Below are 20286 nucleotides of genomic sequence, written 5' to 3'. Positions count from 1 at the left end.
GGCAAACCTAAACAAGGTAAATTGAAGTAAGTCAGACTTTTCTTTAATCTGATACTTTTCCTCTGCTTTCATTCATATTTCTGCTCTTCTCTTCCCCTTTGTCCTAAGTCCTAAACTTAAAATCCATTGCGCTTTTTTCACATTTTAAAACCCAAATTCCAAAAAAGTTGGGATGTGGGAAAAATCTACATGAAAACTGAATGTAATGATTAGCAAATCTCATAAACTCATAATCTCTTCACAGTAAAACATAGAAAACATGTCACATATCTAAACTGAGGAATGAATGAAATGTATGAAATGAAAATAAAATGAACCATTTTAAGAAAAAATAGGTCATTTTGAAATTGATCACAGCAAATCAGCACCTGGACTCTACTACAAAGCCATGCTGTTGTCGTAGATGCAGTATGTTAAGCATTTTCCTGCTGAAATATGCAAGGCCTTCCCTAAAAACTATGCTGGCTAGATAGGACCATTTGTTGCTGTAAACTCTGTTTTTCCATGTTGATGGTGCCTTTCAAGATCTGCAAGCCGCTCATTCTGTAGGCACTAATGTACCCCCATATCATCAGAAATGGAGGTTTTGAACTGAGTGCTGATAACAAGATGGAAGGTTCCTCTCCTCTTTAGTCCAGATAATGCAGTGCCCATGGTTTCCCAGAAGAATGTCAGATTTTGATTTATCCATTTCCCATTTCCTCATCATGCCTCTTTAATGCAGTGTTACAGGAATCTAATGTTGCATTTCAGTCTTGTCCCTTGTGTAGAAATTGGATAAGACGACATATTCAGAGTCTTTGTAATATGGAGCAGGAACAAGGAATACTAACCTGACATTCTGAATTTGTAGATGCAGCTTTTCACAAATTGGTGAACCTGCGCTATTTGCTTCTGAAAAACTCTGAAAAGACTCACTTTTATAGCCAATCACATTGCTGACTTGTTGCCTAATTAGATGCAAAATGTTCTTCCAGCACTTCCCTGTTAGTACCACTTATATTTCCAGCCCTTTGTTCATTCTTTTCCAAATTATTTGAGACATGTTGCTGCTATCAATTCCACAATTTTCTGTCCTTAAATGGTCCATTTTTATTGGGGTTAAGTATCTTGTTCAAGGACACTTCAACATGTGACAAGCGGACCTGGGAAGCAAAGCACCCATCCCACGATTGGTAGACAATTGTGCTACCTCCTGAGCCACATGATTTATGAAATTTGCATCATTGCATTCTGTTTTTCTGTATATTTTTATGTCCCAGTTTTTTGGAATTGGGGTTGTAAATTAATTGTATAATTAGTGCGTCACTTTCGGACGTTATTTTACTATCAAATGCCAACCGTCATATGGGGGACGCTGGCTGGGCTGAATGAATTCAGTGTGTGGGAAACATGTTTTTCTCTCTAACTCATCCACACTTCCCTCTTCATCTCTCCGTTCTCTTCTCCCTTCATTTTTCTTCCTGACTGTCTCTTCTCTCCCTGGAATCTGATTAAGATTCGGGGTAATACTCCCCCTCCTCCACGTATGTAGGAGAGCCTATATCAGCTCCAGAGCACTGCTGACAGTTCGCAAATCAAGATGTATGGCCTGCCGGAGGCACCCAAGCACAGAGAATTTTATTTAACACCGACTCTCCACTGCTCAATGAGCCACACTATAATGACACTTACCTTGATTAATAGAGCTCTTTATATGTAAATAGGGACTGCATTTGCTTCATTTTTATAACAGGGCCAATTTTCGCCAACACTGCGCACACCTCCCTGTCTAATAATTCACCCAACTTTGGGAATGAAGTTCAAAGAGCAGATAGTGATGATTCAACCAAAAATAAATTAATAAATACACCTACTTCTGCCTCATCTGCGATCGTTTTAATTGTGATGGTGTATAGATTTGTGCTCTTTGACTGTTCCTGTCCGTGTTTGCTGGTGATCACTAAATCTAAACGACAACCAAGATTTTGTGAGAAAAAGCGTTTTGAATGTTGCCGTTGGGGGCTGTTTATTTATTTTTTTACTGAATGATCATTGACAAGTGGCAGTTATAGCTCATAGAGTCAAGTGTTTTCCCCTAATTTGATTCATAGTGGAAGCATATGTTGACTGTGGCAGTAAATCTCTCCATGACCGCAGGAAGTAAGAGAGCCATGTTTGGGGTAATATGTGGCTTTTCCATGTATGATAAAGCCCCAGCCATAACATCTAGCTATTTTGGAACACATGGGTGAAACTGCACCATTGTATTCTCCTATCTGGTGCACCATACAGCTGCCTATGCCATATATTTTATTACTTACTGCACATGTCCATTTTCTAGAACATATGTAAGAGTGTATTCAAAAAGGTGGGGATAATGAGACCAAGTCACATTTTCTGAATTTTACCATAAGAAAGCTATTTTGATAGTCCTTTTAGAAGTGCTACTGTTTATGTATGACCAGTAGTTACTATTAGACATAGGATTCATTTTGTATTTTGTGGAGAAACAAATCTAAATTCATGGTTCACTTAGTTTTAATCTTTTTAAATTTTGTAATTTCAGTATAAATCCTTGCACCAGGTCTGGACCTATGTGCTCTGATGTGCTGCCGTTTCTTCTCTTTACTCAGGCCTCCATAGTTGGCTCAGGGATCTTCCTCCACCTGGCTGCAGAGCTGCTGCAGCCACACGTCACACCTCCTTGACCACTCCCATCTCACCTTACCTGAGGACGCACGCCGGGCGCCTGCAGCGGACCAGGACGCCCTAAGCTCTGCACTGGAGGCAGCTCACAGCCTTTATAGTGAGGAGAGACTTTTAAGGAAAAGCAAGGACTTCGCCGTGACATGAGAACAGATACACTTCCCCCCTTTCTTCGTGTTAAATTATTTATTTATTTTTCTATAACGGCTGATCGCGGGGATGACAACTTTGCTCCTTTCTTGGGCTAATCCCTAAACATGCCTTTCCTCTAAATTAAAGTGAATAAAGTAACTCTCTCTCTCTGACACACACAAGTTCATAGGACTAAAGAATAAACACTGTGGTAGGTGGATTAGGAGAGAGGTCTAATTGTTGTTCTGTATATATATGTGCTCTTTGTGTGGCTGTTTCTGTCCATGTTGCTCTTGTAATGACTAGACTTTAGAATTACATGTTTAAAAAACGCATCTACAGCATTTTGTAAGAATTATGTGAATGTTTGTTTCTGTTCTCGCTTCAGTTTTTTTTCTACTTTGTGTTCTTATTGATTAGACTTGAAAAGAAAAGATTTTCAGTGTTTTCAATATTTCCAGAGAAAAGTCTGCACTGAAACCAAAATAAAGACCCAGTGAAGGATGACAGAAGAAAGACGCAGAGGGTTTTCATGGAGCTTAGTGTTAGTGCGTAAACGGCGCAGTGGCCAACGCCGTTTCCGTTTTGTTGTCTTATTTGCAGCTTATTCTAAAGCCCACGGAGAAAGGTCAGTGTAGTGGAGACAAAACGCTTCAGTATGAGTCGGTGGGACAGGTCACGTAGCCTGCACTCGTTCGATATGAGGCGGGATTGCAGTTGTCTGGCGTGATTCGATTGATGGTGACGGGGATGATGGATTACCCAGCATCAAAATTCAAGTAAATCACTGCGATGTCCGAGGCTGGATCCGGCGCACAGGGTTTATTAAATGTTGTAATAGTAAGAGTAAATGTACTCTGTGTGTGTGTGTGTGTGTAATATAAGGAGTAGTGAATGGAAGAGTGATAATTAAAACCTCATTCAATTCAATTTATTGTTATTGAGACAAGTCACGACACAAAACATCTAAATCGTGTGTGTGTGTATATAAACAGAAAGATAACAATGAAAAGAAGTTAAAAAAAAAGAACAACGGTGGAATCACGTTGTTTCATTTCACTAGAAATAAATTCCTTTGTTTTTAATTATACACTGATGATTTTGTCCTGCTCTCCAGTGTCTACGGCCTACATCCGTATTCCAGAGGAAATCTAAAAATAATATCTACAGATACCAGAGCAGCAGGAGCTCGTTTATCACTGTCAGCCTGGAACAGTCCTCTGAGGTTTGCAATGATGAGCAAATATTAGTTTGAAACGACAACAATCAACCGACATGATCACGGGCTCCGTTCCCAAATGTGGTCTTTTTATCAGGGAACATATCTCTTAGTAGCCGAAAACTGATTTTATTAAAATAAGAATTAAAATACGCTCTTCTCTTTTTTTTAAAACATTTTATGTTGTAGTAAATAAGGAACTGGGCAAAATATTGAGGTCAGATATTTACAGAGTCTCTTTGTGAAGTCTGTTTTCTGTATATAGAGCCACATTTCATTTGTGGCTCTATATACGTGACATTAAAAAGGGAAAACTAAAATCTATATTAAACCCTCCAATTCCAGAACAAATAAATAAATAAATACATTTAAAAATAAATAAAACGAAAAGTGCACTTATGTGTGCGATTATAACATCAGAATAACATCATTGGACATCAGAATCATATGTAAAATAAAAAAATTATAATAAAAAAAACTCAACACAGGTTAAAACACGACTAACGTATGTTTTAAAAATATTTATATTTTTTCCACGACATGCCTAAAAAGAGAAAACGATGTGAGGAGACCAACAGTGAGTGGGATGGTTTTGTGGAGCTCCTCTTTCAATGCATGTGAGCGCCGCGCTAACAGGCCTAATTCATTCAGCCCCGCCGATTGTGCTGGAGATAAATCCGTTTTGAAGGCTGCCGGAAACAAGCATGTATCTGTATGAAATATGGGTCAGAGCTCCCGGAGAAAGCTGCACCACATGATGCAGAAACTCTTCTTCCAGTCCTCATCAACAACAGAGCACAGCTTTGCAGGAGTAAAACAGAATTTCTAGAAAAATCCTCTGTGATATTACAGAAACACTGTTGAAACAAATTAAACAGCAAAAATACAGAACATGTTGGATTGAAGGAATGGTATAGCTTCAAAAACAATATTCGTTGTAATAGAAAGGCTTATAGTGCCACAAATTATGTGATGAATATAAACTAAAATAATTTATAAACTGTTTAAGGAGAAGGTAGATGTGAAGAGATCACTGATCTTTAATTATGAAGACGTTCTAATGAAGTATTATGCCTGGAATAGCCTCCATGGACGATATTATAGAGACAACTAACATTAAAATCCCTATGGTGGTTATGCTTTCACACCATATGTTCTCAGTGGATAGCCAATATATTTCTCATTAAAAGAAATTCAGGGCTCTGTCATCTCACTATTAGCACTAACATAATACTAATACATCAGTTGTATCAGAAGTAAAACGTTTGCACAAAGTTCATGTCTGAGATCTGGAAACACTTACATCTGTACAATAATGGGTCAAGTGACAGTTATCAATTAAATAGTTTATCCAGATGTTGTAAAGCAATTGATTCGTCAGGCTACACTGAAAGCCAGAGTAGAACACACACTTCATATTTCTGATTCCAGTACAGCTACAAAATATTTAAATCTGGCTTTTATTTAAGCTGAAAATAAACAAAGGATGCACTCAACATTTCGCCACACACTACACCTGGGAGAGAATGAAGCAACGTTGAATAAATGAAATAAAAAAATTCTATGTAATTACAATGCTTACAATTTCATTCTAACATTGGATCTGGGGTGTTGCTGTCTCATCTTTCTTTTTATCTAGTACAATCAAGATGCCTTTATTATTGACTTTTTTTATTTTTACATGTTACACAGTGCTTAACTTTACACACATTTTGTTATGTAACAGTTTTATTGATAGTAAATTGATTAAATTCATTATGCTCCTAAAAATTCTGCAAACAATACCCCATAATGTCAAAGAAATTGAAATCTTTACAATTTTATTATATTTTATTATTTTATTTTATTTTATTTTATTTTATTTTATTTTATTTTATTTTATTATACAAATAAAAAATGAAAAAAAAAAACATCATATGTACATAAGTATTCACAGAATGTTTTAGAATAACAACCATCTCTGCAGCACTCCACCAATCAGACCTGTATGATAGAGTGGCAAGAAGAAAACCACTCCACAGTAAACGTTTGTCAAATAGCACCTAAAGGACTCTCAGAGCAACAGAGAAACAAGATTCTGTGGTCTAATGAAACAAAGATTGAACTCTTTGACCGCAATGCCAAGCTTTATGTGTGGATGAAACCAGGCCCAGCTCAGCACCCGGCCAATACCATGCCTACAATGAAGCATGGTGGTGGCAGCATCATGCTGTGGGGATGTTTTTCAGTGGCAGGTACTGGGAGACTAGTCAGGATTTAGGAAAGGATGAATGTACAGAGACATCCTTGATGAAAACCTGAGTGCTTTGGACCTCAGACAGGGGTAACCGCTCATCTTTCCACAGAACAATAACCCTAAGCACGCAACAGAGATAACAATGGAGTAGCTGCAGGAAAATGGCTGTGCAGACCAGCACCACCAGCCCTGTACAACCTGGTGGAGCTTGAGAGGTACTGCAAAGAAGAATGGGAGAAACTGCCATGGGTGTGCCAAGCTTTTAAGCATCATGCTCAAAAAGTGTAATTGGTGCTAAAGATGCTTCAACAAAGTATTGAGAGATGACAGTGAAGACCTATGTACCTGTGATTCTTTTTGATATAATTATAAAAATTAATTGTAAAAAATGTTCACTTTGACATTAGGGGGTATTTTTGTATGATTATTAGAAAAATAATGAATTTAATCCATTTTGGAATAAGGCTGTATCGTAACAAAATGTGGAAAAGGTTAAGCACTGTGAATATTTTCTGGATGCACTGTATATACTGTAGTTGGGATAAGTGTAGAGCAGAGTAAAAAAATAAGAGCAACCAGAAGGAACAGACAAAAAAACTAGGAGGGTTGTCAGGGACTGTACAGTGAATACTGGGAATATTAGATCCAAAGCTGAGGATATAGCTAAAGAGAGAGATGACAGAGAACAAAAATGACAACTGCAAACAGAAGAAATGACCTGAATCAGCTCTAATTATAGAGGGTGTCTGCCTCCCCAAGTTCATCAGGAAGCTCCACAACAAAGGAGCCTGTTGGCTGAAGATACTGGCTTTGATTTTACCTCAAGTACCACGAGTAGAGCAAAGGGAGCTACTGGGATAATAGGTATGAGGTCAATGAAGTTCAATTCAAGCTTAGCACCAAATCACAACAGAATCATCTCAAGGCACTTTACATAATAAGGTTAGAACCTCATAAATTCATAGAGAGAATCCAACAACGGAAGAACGGAAGAAACCTCCAGCAGAACCTGGCTCAGGGTGGGCCTTGACCTGTTGGGGTGAGTAGACAGTAGAGAGAAGAGGATAGTTATTGTCAGAATAAATGCTATGATCTCGCCACAGGTCTGAAACCCACCTACCAGTCAAGTATCTCTGCCACTACTTGAATGTTAGGGTGTATAAATGCATTTCAAGTTTTGATTTAAAAACCTATACAGAGTGAGCTTGTCTGGTGTCAGCAGGTAGGTTATTCCAAAGGAGTGGAGCGCGTGGTAGAAAAAGACCCTGCTGACTTCTTTTTATCTCTGGGGATAGACAAGTGCTGCACTCAGGGAGCAAAGGGCACGAGGTGGAATATAAGGTTTCAGGAGATCAGACAGTACACGTGTAACGAAGTAGCCCTTCGGTTTAACATTTAAGACTTCTGATATGTCATCAGAAGCACTTTAAATTCTGATTGGACTTTGATAGGGAGCAAGTGGTGGAAAGCTAAGGCTGGTGACAAGTTACGCTGACAGACAGGAGTCAGATTTAGTCATCTCATAAGGATCATCAGCCTTCACAGTGATGTAGAGCTCAAAACAGTGGAAGGTCACTATGATAGGATGGCCACTGATCAATAGGGCTTTTAAGTATGTCCTGTGACTTGACAGCCACAGCTGTGCCTTGTGGCTCAATGGGTAGAGCATCATCCAGGACTGAAGAACATTCCTGGTTCAAAACCTGTCTCAATCACCAGCTGTGTCCTGTGAGGAAGCCACTCCACACTAGTTACCCGGGTGCTGTATATGCTGCCCACTGTCCCCACACCCCCACCCCCCCTATGGGGGATGGGTTAAAAGCTGGGGATAAATTTCCTTGTAACATGTAAATGTTACATATGACAAACATAAAGGCTTTTTCTTACTCTACACATGATCAGTGAAGTGAAAGCTTTATTACAGAAGCATTTGTTTAGTTATTTACAATGTGCATGTGTGACATGTACATTTTGTGTTCATCCTGTGAATACTTTAACAGTTTGACAGTGAATTTGAAGGTGGATTTGACAGCAAGGTGCAACAAGTGCAGGATCAGAATTCAATACTGTCACACAGTAGGACCCAAAAGCAAGACGTAGGCAGGCTGGAGTAGTGAACGTAGTTTAATGACAGGTTACAGACAGAGACCACATACAGAGGCAGGTAGCCTAAACTAGCAGGCACAAGAATCCAAACTAAAAGATGAACGGTAGAAACTAAGGTTGACTGCGCTAACAGGCAGGAGAATCCAAAGTAAAGACAAATAAGGTGACTGCACCCAGGGCAGGGAAACTGCGATACATACAATATCCTAGAAATAGTTCAGAGAGTTCTTATGTGGTGGTGAGACAGAGACAAACGAGACACAGGGGAAGGGTAGTACCTGAAACAAACAGGGGAACACAGGTGAGAGAGCAGGCATAAACAAAGGGAACGATGACAAATACCTCAGTAACTGAAACTACAGTCTCATATATTTCCTGGAGGGAGTGATAAATATCAATACCCAATGTTAGGACGACGACATTAACCTACTGAGATCAAAGTGACAAGTATCTTTTCAAAATGTAATTAGCATGTAAATTTTTCACAACATTCTTTTTTAATTTATAATACTATTTGAAAGAAGAAGAAACATATAAAGCTGAATGTGTGTCCAGCGACGTGTGTAGTCATCTTCAGGTTTCAGAGTTTCTCAGTGAGACAGGTAGAGTACACATCCTCAGTAAATGAGAGAGGAACAGAGAAAGAATGATACTGGTCACTCACTCCTACCAGAACACTCATCTTTTCAATTATGTCTTTGTCAAAAAGCCACAGTCAGTCCTCTTACAAGTTGGGGGAGCCCACCCCAGTTGTCACTGGGCCAATGGTAAATGGTCTGTGCTTATATAGCGCTTTTCTACCTAACTGGTACTCAAAGCGCTTTACACTGCATCTCATTCACACGCACAAGCACCGATGACTCACCGGGGGAAACTCTAATGGAATATCAGAGTCTGCTGATGGCCTTCTTGATGTCAAACAGTTTCAAGAGTAGTCACTCCAAAGAAACAGCACTCGAGAAGGTTGTGAAATCCCTATGGGCTGCAAAAGCTATGGCTCAGTCTTGTTTCTTAATTTTACTTGATCTATCTACAGCCTTTAACATGATTAACCACCAGATCCTCCTGTCTGCACTCTCTGATTTGGACATCACTGTTACAGCTCTAGCCTGGCTTAAGTCTTATCTGGACGAATCTTCATAGTATCTTGGCAGGGGCAAGTTTTTAAATCTCACTGCCTATCCACTGGTGTGCTGCAGGACTGCAGGCTGCAGTTCTCACACATACAGCACCTTTCAGATCCCTGCACTGACTACCTGTAGCTGCGTCCATCGGGTACAAAGTACAGACCCTTGCCTACATAATAGTCAACTCAACAGCACTAAACAGCCTAAACTCTCTTATCCAGGTCTACAGTCCCTTCTATCTACTGCACTCTGCCGGTGAATCTCCAGTGAAAGTCTTGTGGTCCCCTCACCTCAACTCATAAGTTCCTAGGCTCCACTTTTCAGTTCATTCTCCATAAATGTCGAACAACCTACCCAGTTCTGTGTCTATTCCAATTTCTTCCTAGAGCACTTTCTTTAAAGTTCTTTTGCTTGGCTTAGATATTTTTCTTGCCTTGTACCTCACTTGTAAGTCGCTTTGGATAAAAGCATCTGCCAAATGATTAAATGTAAATTTAAATGTTAAAAGGATTATTAGATGTATAAACATTAGCACTTATTGACCCTATGGAATAGGTAAGTATGAATAATTAAACAATAACTCATGGTATTGATTATAGGCTATTATATATACAATAGCAAGGACTTCTTATCTGAAGCTACTCTTGTATGACCCAGATATGCCACTCCTCTTGCAAACAAAAACAAAAACACATGAAAAAAAAACAGTATTTTCTGTCAGCCAGACCCCTCTTCCCTTGCAGCTCTGTCCATCTGACTCTCAATATAAACATTTTCCTTCAGATTAACGGGAGGAAGATGGCGATTTGGACAAGCTCACTGGACACTGAACTTGCAGCACTAACCTCTGCTGTGGAATCAAAGTGACACATGTCATCCCAGGTTTTTCACCTGACATTTTTACTGCTACTGTTGCCCTGCTATGTGACAGCTCCTCACACTATAGTTAGCACATATCAACCCTCCACACTGCTTTCCCAACTCACCAACCCAAGCCTTCTTCTCCTCATAAGGCTAAATTCAACACAAGTTACTTTGTTGAGGATAGACTGCAACAAGCCAAGCATGTCCATTCAATTCAACATTCTTAATTATGACCCAGTTTACCTTCACAAGGAGGCTGGCAAAGGCAGTGGCAACAGCACATTTATTTATATGCAAGACAGCAACGAACATGTGGAGAGTTATGATAACTCTAGACTAAAGAAAGAAAGGGAGAAAAGAGGAAAAACAATAGCCAGCATCAGTTATTCTCCTACAAAAAGTTATGATAACCAAATAAATGATGTTAATCTGTTTCAGAAGAGTCAAATTATTGGCATCAAGCATAGAAAACATCAGGTGATTGCCAAAAAATTGCGTTAAGAACTAAACAACGCATTGTTGACTGGAACTGGAAGGATAGTGGGGAACCATCATCTTCAATTAAGAATTGTGGTGAGAAAAAAAAATTATTGTGATTGGCAATTACTTAAAGGTTTGGTGGAATCAAATCATAGAAAAACAACAGATGAACTCACAGCTACGTTTAGTAGTGAAAGTAAGAGCATTTCCACACGCACAATGCAAAGGTAACTCAAGGGACTGGGACTAATCAGCTGAGGAGCCTTAAGAAAACCACTTGTCAGTGAGGCTAATCGGAAAAAAAGGCTTAGATTTCTAGATCAGACTCTGGAGCAATGGAAGAAGGTCATGTTGTCTGATGAGTCCAGTATTGCCCTGCTCCACAGTGATGGGCGCATCAGGGTAAGACGAGAAGCGAGTGGTGCACCGGTCATGCCTAGTCCTACTGTACAAGCCTGTAGGTGCAGTGCTATGATCTTTTTTATATTATATGGTACATCATCTTCACAAGATTAATCCAGATTATTCTTTCCAACTAACAACTCTGACTCCTTATCAATGAAATACTGTATATCTAGAATGACTAGCAATAGCAATGGTGCTGTTTTGAAAGAACTGAAGAAATATTTGTAAACACATCATTTCAGTTTCAATTGGGAAAAAATCATGCTGGATATTTATACTGATAGAGACTGGGTGATGTATTAGGAACGAAAGGATGCCACATTGATGGAAATTAAAATTATCAACCTACAGAGGGCTGAATTCAAAGGCACCCTGACAATCAAAGGTTAGTCCATTTTGATTTTTGTATTTCAGTCTATTTTTTTACTACTTACTTTGTGTATTACTACTTACAGTTAAAATATTCCATGCAGTGGATCATCTGAATTTTACACTTACCTCAGTGGGCCATTTTGTATAAATTAACCAATAAATTACACATCATATCACCACTAACCAGTTTACTTAAGCATGGTGCAGTGTAACTTTTTGTCATGTGTTCTTCACTACTGGATACATTATCATTAAATATGACACAAACAGCATCTGTCCATAACTGCTGAAAGTAAATGCAAAATAAACCATCTGAGTTAATTGTTATGCTCAGAGTGCAAAGCACTCTTTATTTGGTCTTGTTGGCCCTTTAATGCTACCAAAACATATGCCAGTCTATTAAGCAATATTTGTTTTGATTTGTTTTTTGTTGTTGTTGTTTTGATATTGCTTCACTGCTACTACATTCAACATTGTTTTGTGTAAATTAAAAAGGTTATTGCATTCACCCAAAAACCATTTCAAAGGTCCAATGAAGGTGTGAAACATGTCTGAGTTGATCTTAGTAAGAAATAGCATAAGCCTTTAAATTATTGGAAGTGTATACATACACCAGTCACCATGTGACGAATGTGCAGGCTGTGGTTGGGATCATCCATCACCTCACCGGTGCACCTGGCAGCACCAATGTGACAGGAACGGTCAAATAACATTTAGCACACTGGGAACCCTGTGTTTGGGGGGAGATTATTACTGTCACAGTTTTAATGGATTAGCTTGGACCAATGCAGTTTCAGCCAATGGGGTACATGGACGGTGCATTAGCATAGCCATCAAAGATCCAGTCAGGCAGCAGCAGGTTGGTGATTGACAGATAGAGGTTGCTGCCCAGCAGACACGTAGCCAGTCTAAGGCCAAACAGCAAGGAGCCAATTATGTAGGGAGAAACAGGGTCATTCATCATTCAGTTAGACACCTGTCCAGCCACACAAAAGGGATGTGATAGCTTCAGCCAGCATCTCTAGACAGAGATAATTCCGATTAGATTGGACTGGGAGAAATAATGCAAGCCAAGGGTTCACATTTAGAACACACAGCACAGAAACAATGTAGGTGTAACGAAGGTACGTCCAGTTCTGTAACTGGAGTAGGAGAGCAGAGCTTTTCTCTTTTTATCCCATGTACCTCACGTGGCAAAGCGTTAAATCGTTAAAACTGCCGTTGTCATTTTACCAACTCTGTATTGTCATTGTAAGAAAAGAAAAGACTCACTGGGATGTGGTTGGGGTGGATAGTTGGGTTAGTACAAGAAAAGCACTTGAGTTACTTACATCTGCCTAGCATCTTACAGGCCAGCTAAGCTGGTTCTTTTCACTCATTACAGTGCATAATGCTCAAATTAACAAATGCTTGACATTTGCTCCACATTCAATTACTCAATATCCAAGGCTGAGCACATGTTTAATCAACATTCATATCCCCTAGGGACAGAGAAAGATCTTTCTACTCCATCGCCCCAGCCACATTAAGCTTACTCCCTTGGGCCCTCTTGGCAGGCATCACACCCCCCACCAATTTTTGGGCCCTGTCCTGAACATGGTAATACCAAATCACTAGCACCTGTTGACGGGGGAGCAGGACATCAAAACACCTACGCCGAGGAGATAAAAAAAATAAAGGCAAAATACCACCTGACAGCCCTCTTTTTGCACATACCCAAGCTGGTATGCTCCAGTGAACTGCAAGAGGAAGTTTGAAGTATCAGGGTACTGCTACTACTAACATTGGTTCATAGATGCAGGTTAACCTACAGTTTTCTATGTTTTCTTTTGATTTTTTTTTTTACTGGTTTGTGGTTAAATTTATTGCTATATGTGTACTGAGAAGAGGAATAAATACGGTCAGAGATAAAGTAGAAGCACCTCAGGATGAGCCCTCTATGGTTAAAGATTTTTTATGCATATAAGATTTCGAAATATTGATGGATGAAAATAATTGAATGATTATGACAATGGGAGCTCCACCCTCCTCCAACATCATTTGTGTTTATGCTTAAAAACAGATATAAAACAATAAAACAAAATAAATTAAAGTGGCAGTGTAATATGTAATAACATGACAGGTTTTGCTTATCTCTAAATACCTATCTCAGCTGTGAGATAATGGAGTAAAAGTATAAATATTCAATTAAAGTACCTTAAAAAATTACATACATATGTATCCATCTAATATGGTATTCACGTTTCCTCTTTAGGGTCACAGGAGTGCTGGAGCCAGTCCCAGCTGTCAATGCGTGAGAGGCAGGGTACACCTTGAACAGGTCGCCAGTCTAACAGACAACTATTGACACTCACATTCACATCAATGTGCAATTTAGGGTCACTTTAAATTGAGGATTTGAAATTGACTCATTTGTGTTTTGACTAAGGTCTATTGTAGGTAAACTTTGTCTATGTTTGGAAAGGCATTTAACATTTAAAAGGTTTTGATTTCATTTTCTGTAGTTAAATGTTTATATCTACTATGCATTTTGATTACAAAGTCACTAGTAAAAGATGTTATTCAACATAGCTACAATTGCTGGCTAGTAAGAAGGCCAATTATTCTGCAATTACATTACAATTAGCACTGAAAGAACTCTTAAGAGTGTTTGAGACTATCAAGTCTTCCTTAAACCAAAATTAGGTCATGGCTCAATTGTCCTATGTGTCATAATTTTTTCTCCATAACAAGTTCCAAAAGAGAATTCATGAAGTAAAAAAAAAATGCTCAGATTTTCTTAACTTTGGCACCGCTTTTTGATCTCTGGGAGATAAATCAAAGAGCTCCCTCATGAACTTCAACTATTCTCATCTCAGCATGGTTTCGGTATCTCATACTGAGCTCAGACAGAATAAACCGAGCTCTCTACAAGCACTCAATGAATTCTCATTTACGTTCACATCAAGAGGGACATGTTAGTGCTCAAGGTTGACTCTATTTTGTCTGATATTTATGTATCTGATATGTTTCTTTTAAAATTTAATAGAATTAGGTGAGATCGGTGCCCTTCTTATATGTAAGGGAGATACTTTTAAGGGCTCCATTTTTGTGGAACTTTTCCATTCTCCTGTAAATCAGAAGGGGTTCTCCTATGGAGGTTTCTCTTGCATAGACCAGAGTTATCTTGGGTAAAACTAGGACCCATTTCCCAGTGGGTGAGGCACTGCATCTCTGCCATTATTGGTTTGAATGGATGAATGGGATTGGATGATTAATTGACTAATTTGATAAATTGGGAAGTCATTCTGTGTATATAGACTCACAATTGGCTTCATAGTATTGCTCACTTAATTTTCTAAAGGTGAAAAAGGCACCATTAGAGGCATTATAAAGGACCAAATCCCAACAACAGTCATCTCAAGGCACTTCACAGTGTAAGGTTACAAGACCTTACAAATTATAACTGTATGTATAATTTTATAGAAACCCAACAATCCTACAGGAGATAATAAATGTACAATTCTCACAGGATTTCTTGAGCAATTGAGTGACTGGGCAAGCTTGTGTTCACCTTATATTCACTGATATCATAATGAGTTATAAATGGTAAATGTTCTGCACTTATATAGCGCTTTTCTACCTAGCTGGTACTCAAAGCGCTTTACACTGTGTCCCATTCACCCATTCACCCACCGATGGCAGAGCTGCTATGCAGCTGACCTGACTCACGGGGGTTCTCAACTAGGGGTTTAGTGTCTTGCCCAAGGACACGTTGGCATGTAGCAGCCGGGAATCAAACCACCAATCCTGTGATTGGCAGTCAATTGCTCTACCTACCTGAGCCACAGCCACCCCCCAAAGATATCCACACATATTAACTAGCCAAGACATAAGTTTAAGATACCTGTATAGGTATAATTCTGACCAGTGGACTTCAGTTGAATATATCTCCATAAAATCTGAATTTTATTGTTGTATTGAGTTATATTTAGTTTTAGAGTAATCCACACTAGTTCAAATGTAATTACCTCTAATTGGAATCTTGACAAGTCAAAACAAACTTTATCTTTATCTATCTAAATCTTTAATTATACTTTTGACTGGTCGTAACATAGCTTCATTGTAAATCTTTTCAAACTTTCAAATGTTAAAAAATATTTAAAATATAATGTGTGTATAGTGTGTGGACTTGAATCTTCATTTTCGTTGTGTAGTTTCATCATCATATGTGTGGATATCAGACTTTTACAATTGAGGAGAACATGAAGCTAAGCATGTCACTTGCCCATAGTGGCCATGTAGTTTCGCTGAGGTGGCGTTAATTATTGCTAATTTTGTTATGGAATACATAAAGTTAACATTATCTTTCAAATGCTATTCATTAAAACAAGTTTTATTATTTCAGCTTTGATTTTCTTATAAATCACACATGCATGCAGACAGGGGCAGAGACCGACCTCTGTCTGGCTGCAGACTGCCTGATTGCTGATCAGAGGATTACATCTGTATGTTTGGTGTGGATATAAGTGGATGTGTCAGTAAATGATGGATGACCAAGGGAATGTGCTGCATCCCTGAAGTCTTATATGGCAGACCTAATACCTCATCTATCTGCGCTTGCCCGGGCTACCTCATCTGTCAGGGAAAAGCCATTTTCTGTGCAGCAGTGCATGTTTCTTAAGGTTATTCCATTGCTTTATGACAAGCCAGGATGCAGTTCTACCAGTAGACACTGTACATTAGTGCAAAAAAAATCACAAGCAGCATCAAAAATACATTTAGTCAAGTCTGCTAAAATAAATCATATAGCAGAATGACATACATCTATCTAAAATTGTATTTTGACTAATCAGAATGATAATTTAAGATATAACTGAATATGTTATTACTGAGAACACAACTAGAGAGAATTAATACTTTTAAAGATCTCTAAAGAGTGACTCCCTATGTTTTTAGTTCAAGAGTATCATTCAGCTATAACTGCCAGATTGAAATAAGACATTTCTTAATTAATACAAACAATAAAACACACTCAAAATGTACCCATCTGTGTGCATCTCTAATTTGTGTGGGGGTTAATATGAGACAGGTCATGTTTAGAGACTGTGCTGTGCTCGGAAAAGCCACCCAGGGAGACAAAGACAGGACCACCGTCATTATTAATCTTAGTCAGTGGGCAAGGCTGGCCCAATCTGCATGACCAGGGCAGTGACAAATGTCACTATTGGACTGGGGCGTTGCATCTACCCGGCTTCATTTCCCATTAATGTCACATCCATCATGCCCGGCACTGTCCTGCCCTGTCGGAGGGGATGAGACTGGTCATGGATAAGAATTAATTGAAAGGACAAGAGTGAGGTGATACTGTAGAGGCTGTGTCTGGGCACAAGAAGAGACCCCAATTTGCAGGACAGTGAAGTGTTCTGGGTATTTTCCCTTTTTATTGTGTTTAGTCTTGCTTCCTTAAATAGTTCAATAGAATCTCCAAATGTTACTGAGACTTGTTAAAAATTGTCTTTTTGTGAAGATGTGGTGCAATTAGTGCTTAGTTACATTCTGCTGCCCTCTGGTGATAAATCCTAACAGGTTTATCAGTGTCCTCTCCCTGCACTAAAAGCATTTCACCTGTGTAAATAGATCTTACTGTAATTCCAATGGAAAGACATTGACAAGACACGTTAGCTGTGTCATCTCAGAGATGATGAATATGAGAATTATTATTTGATGTATTACTTACACACCAAAATAGCTCAAAGTTATAGTACAACAAGGACGTTATGCACCTTTTGTGAATTATATTGCCAACCACAAAAATATCACTTATAAGAACACTTTATTGAATATCACCTTCTGTTTAATGACAAAAAGATATGAAAAGACATAAAAAAACAACATAGAAGCACTAGAATTATGTCAATGAGGATTTACAAATGGTCTCACCTGGAGACTCAATCATTCATATGAAAAATTACATACTTGTATGAAATCGTGGAGAGATATTATGGTCCCTGTACTGAATTCTGTTCTGGATCATTTGAAGTTGGAATTTTGTAGTGTTCTCCTGTGTTTTTTCTGCTTTTCTTTTTGAATGATAGATACACATTACTGCCATCTGCTGGCACAGAGAGTTATTTAAAGGCAACGTGAGGCGATTCAAGAGTTGGCATAGATGTTGGTCATGTGTGTCATGTTGGTAGTGAACATAAAAAAGTGAATCTATAGCTTATACTATTGTCTTTTGATGTGCTCTCAGATTAGTTCATTTTCATCTGAAAGCTGCTACAACAACAGAAGCCTTAGACAAAACTTTCATTTGGATACATTTAGGAACATAAATCTAAAAGTCCAATTCAACTCAAGAATGTACCTTCTTGAGTTGAATTGGACTTTTAGATTTATCCTTACAATAGAAGCAAAATAAAAAGGTTAAATGGCAAAAGAAAACCTATCTGTGATTAATTAAGTAAATGAGTTTTTGAATATCTGCTTTTGATATTAGTGGTGAATGGTGCATATTCCAGGCTGGCAAGTTTTATAAACAGCAACTCTTTTCATACTTTTTTATTTCATGATATGGTATTCACTCATTGTATTTAGTTTAATTCAGTTTATTTATATCGCACCAAATGCCAGAAAATCATCTCAAGGTATTTTGTGCAGTAAGGTTCAAGATTCAAAAAACTTTATTATTCCCAGAGGGAATAAGGGGGAATTGAGGGAATTGTTTTGCCTTGTTACAGTTGCTCCAACTCAGAAAGAAAAGGAACCACAACCAGAAAAGATCCACACCGACCTATATACTGTACATAACATAAATACAGAAAACTCAGTATATATATACAATACACATAACATGTAAGTTGGATGAAAGTCGTTCAATAATAATAGTACAGGGTAGAATAACAATAAATATTTGACTTAATATATAATAAATGATGAGGAGGAGTTGTGAAGTTTCACTTAATGTAAATCAGTCTCTGGCTGAACGTGCTCCAACCTGTCAAAAACAACCAGTTTTGAGGTGGAGCTTCCTCCTCCCCTGCCTTTGCAGTCATGTCTGTGATGTTTGTGAACCATGAATGTTTAAAAGAAGAAGAAGAAAACACAGGCATGCTTTGATGCCCTGCTACACTAAGTTATAATGGTGTCAGATAAACATGTTAAAATTACCACCTGTGCCATAAAAATTGTTTCACACAATGTCTCTAGTACATCCTGACTGTCCCGCTGTGTAATTAGCCAAAATTGTTCCCTGCTTCCTGTCTTAGAGTAGCTAACAGTAGCGACATTAGTCATGTTGTATTGTATTAACTCAGTAAACAAGTTAACCCAGTAAACAAACACAACAAAAAAATGACTCTTAGATGACAGATAGAATCCGCCTTCTTTGAGCTCCTGAAGTGAAACTAGCAGCCACAAACTGTTCACAGCTTCACACATATATACAGATTTTTCCACTTAAATAAGGCCCACTCTATTAAAAAGAAATAGTCTTAAATCCAACAACAACTTAAATCCACAGTTTGTTCAGCTCCTTACAGTGATTCGCTTCCCGTGAATTGCTTCCTGCAACTGCAAATGCGTGAGATCTGTTTCTTGTTCTGTCTGATTCGTTGATCTTCTGTATTTTTAGTGTACTGTACTCACTTTTCAATTTATCCTCTGCCAAAAACTCTATAGACTGCCACTACAATGAAAGTTCTTCACAACATAATAGTGACCTTTGGTTTTATTCATTTCAGATCACTGTCCACAGTCCTTTTTGATAAATTATTTGATTTTGCAGCGTGCTCTGGACATGATTGGTCTTTATGAAGCATAGCTTAAACCAAACACTTATCTTCCACTAAATACAGTCTCTCCATCTGAGTCCACAAGTGCCCATGTTGCCTGTGCAACTAAGCAAGGTGGTCGTGTAGCCTTAATTTATAAATCTCTGTTCAACTTAACTTCTAAATGCGATATTACCTTCAGTTCATTTGAAGTTGTTATAGGGTTAGGGTTGTGTTATACTTGATTTCTGATCTGACTCTACTTCCTTCTCCCATATACTTTTCCTGTATTCCTCAGTCTCCTTCCTTGGTGGGTCTGCTCCCATGTTTTAACCCTGCCACTGTGAGTACACCTTGGATGGCTCAGTGGAGAACTTTCTGTTTATTCTCCTAGTTTCAACTTCTCTGGACGCGGTACTTCTTCACGATGCTTTCTGCAATTCTAATAGTTGGCTAATTTCTCTCCGTGTTGCCTTGATCTTAGCCTCCAACCTGCGTTTCCATGGAAGATATTGCACCTTATGGCTTGTGTTGACCTTAAAGCCAAGTACCTCAAGTACCTTGGAACTGTACAAGATCAACAGGACTCTAAGAACCTTCATCCAGAGCTCAATGGAAAAGATGGTAGCAAGGAGAGGAAAGGTAGCCAGAACAGAGGGGATAGAACTACCAGAAGGCAAGATAGCAGATGTTGAGGATAGCTACAAATACCTTGGAATCCCACAGGCAAAGGGGATCCACGAAGAGGCCGCAAGGAAAACAGCAACCACTAAGCCGGGGTGGCTGTGGCTCAATAGGTAGAGCAGTTGTCTCCCAATCATAGGATTGGTGTTTCGATTCCCGGCTGCTACATGCCAACGTGTCCTTGGGCAAGATACTGAACCCCAAGTCACCCCCCGTGAG

The sequence above is a fragment of the Anabas testudineus genome, chromosome 24, assembly GCF_900324465.2.
Source record: "Anabas testudineus chromosome 24, fAnaTes1.2, whole genome shotgun sequence".
In the NCBI taxonomy this organism is placed as follows: domain Eukaryota; kingdom Metazoa; phylum Chordata; class Actinopteri; order Anabantiformes; family Anabantidae; genus Anabas; species Anabas testudineus.
This window is presented reverse-complemented; position numbering follows the sequence as displayed.